Source organism: Falco peregrinus, chromosome Z (assembly GCF_023634155.1).
Source record: "Falco peregrinus isolate bFalPer1 chromosome Z, bFalPer1.pri, whole genome shotgun sequence".
Taxonomy (NCBI): Eukaryota; Metazoa; Chordata; class Aves; order Falconiformes; family Falconidae; genus Falco; species Falco peregrinus.
The window spans coordinates 21,505,224-21,507,358 of record NC_073739.1 but is presented as its reverse complement, the minus strand read 5'-3'; the positions used below and the strand labels follow the sequence as shown (position 1 = coordinate 21,507,358).

General features: G+C 57.2%; 1 protein-coding gene across 5 annotated transcripts in view; it reads left to right on the top strand.

Annotated features, from left to right (window-relative positions):
* The first annotated feature begins 400 nt into the window (after positions 1-400).
* Positions 401-2,135, top strand: part of ZNF608 (zinc finger protein 608) — an 87,165-nt gene continuing 85,430 nt past the window's right edge. For 4 of the 5 annotated variants that reach the window (XM_055791370.1, XM_055791367.1, XM_027794054.2 and 1 more), the window contains exon 1: positions 401-618. The gene's annotated coding sequence lies outside the window, so the exon portion shown is untranslated. Of the gene's footprint in view, positions 619-1,097; positions 1,251-2,135 lie in introns of those variants that run through there. The other variant, XM_055791369.1, reaches the window with a different exon arrangement.

Here is a 2,135-nt window from a genome sequence, read left to right as displayed (position 1 = left end):
ATTTGTATCTGGCTGCAGCAGGAGGCTGCCGACGGTAACACGGCGTGGGCTGAGGGCTGCAGAGCGAGGAGGGGGGGGTGAGGGGGTGGGGGGTGTCTGATGCGGGGGGAGTGGGGGGTGCGTGCGTGCCTAATGCCTGTGTGTACAATTGTGTGTGTGTGCGCGCGTGTTTCTGTCTCTCACCCTCGCCGGCAGGCAGGAGGAGCGGCGGGCCAATCAGAGAGCCCGGTTTCATAAAAGCTGGCTTCTGATTGGCCAGCAGGGAAAGGGCATGTGAACAAAGAAAAGTCCCTCTCAGGTACCGCGCCGGAGCGGGCTCCCACTCCCCCACCCCGGCCGCCGCCGCCGGGGCCAGCGCCGTGTCCCCTGTGTGTGGTGCAGCGTGTGAGGGGGACAGATACAGATGCTATTTTTCTTCTCTCTCCCCGTTTTTATTTTTTGTTTTAATTTTGTTTCTAGAAAGAAAGGAAGGTTCATGGTATCTGGGTGCTCTCTTCTTCCAAACACAATAAATCTGTTGAAGACATTAGATTTTTTTTCCTAAAATAAAAAGCGGCTGCAACAAAAACACACTCAATGCAGTTAGAAGGAAAAGGTCAACTCGATCCAATACAGACCGTAAGTACGGTTGCGTGGGTGTGTCTATAGCACTTAGAGGGGATTTTTTTTTTTTTTTTTTTCTCTGCAAAGGGGAGTGTTACGAGTTTTGGGAGTTGAGGGAACTAGGGTTTTTTTTTGGGTTTAAAAAGAAAAAAAAAAGAAAAAAATGAAGAAAAGAAGACTCCCACAAGCAGGGATGAGTTATTTGAGGGAAATAGGAGGGTGAAAGCACTGTAGTCACACAAATCATACTTGACGGTGCACTTGGGGGGCGTTAAAGCGTAGTGCCTTTTTGGGGTTTTAACTAACCAAGGGGGAAAAATAAAAGTGACACAATTACAGACAAGCCTGCATACCGTCCCCTCCCGCCTCGGCCCCCGAGCGAGGCGCTCGTTAGGAGGAGTGATGGGGTACCGACAGATCCGGCGGCACGGGAGGCATTTCTCCTGTCACACGGAGACGCCAGGAACGCGAGGCCGGAGCTGTGGGGGGGTGGGGGGGGTGGGATCACCCGGTTGGTCGCCGGTGCCTCGGCCGGTTTCCCCCCCGCCTCAGTCTGCCAGCCCGGCCGCCGCTCGCCGTCCCGAGGCGGGAGCAGGGGGGAAGCCCCGCGGGTGCCGGCACCCCCCCGCCGGGCGGCGGGGCACTCGGTAAGGTATTCCCGGGGAGCACCCCCGGGCGGCAGGGGATCCCCGCGGCCGCGGGCGTGGCGGGGCCGGTCGGTCGGTCTGTCTGCCTGCCTGCCTGTCTGTGTGTTGCGGTGGGGGGGGGGGTGGTGTGTTTCCTCTTTTTTTTCTTCCTCCTTTTTTTTGGGGGGTGTGTGTGTGTGTGTGTTAAAGACCCCGACCCGTATTCGCTGGATACGCTTGTCACCCATTTTTGTTCTCACGACAAACCAATGGAGCCCGCCAGCCTCACGTGACGCGGGCGGCCTGAACTGTAACGGAACCCGCCGCGCCTCGGGGTTGGCGGTTGCTGGCGCGAGCGCCCCTCCTCCCCCCTCTCCTCCCCCCCCCTCTCCCCCCTCCTCTCCCGTCCCCCCCGTCGTCGTCCCCCACCCCCCACTCCCTCGCCCGCCACCGGCAATTCATTACGGCTTTTAGCTTCCATCGCCGGCTAATTAAAAATACTAAGCTAAAGCTCCAAGGCCGTCTGACTCGGGGGTGGTGGGGGGTGGTGAGGCGGGCGGGGGGCGGCCGGGGGGCAGGAGCAGACTGCGGGGTTTGCCGAGACAATGAGGTGGGAGCGATCTGTCCTGAAAAAAAGGTCGTCTGCTTTATCTCCTCGGACTCTAATTACTGAATTACTTACCGCATGACTGATTAGCCCAAGCTCCCGGGTTTTTCATTATTATTATTTTTTTTTTTCCGAGACAGCAATTTGAAACTGTGCTTATGCTTTTTTTTATTACTATTTCTAAAACGCGCAGATTCCGGGGGGGGGGGGGGGGGGCGAGACGAGGAGGAGGAGCGGGAGGGGGGAATCACTGATCTGATAAACCGGCTATCAAAACATTTTGTGGGAGTGGAGAGCAC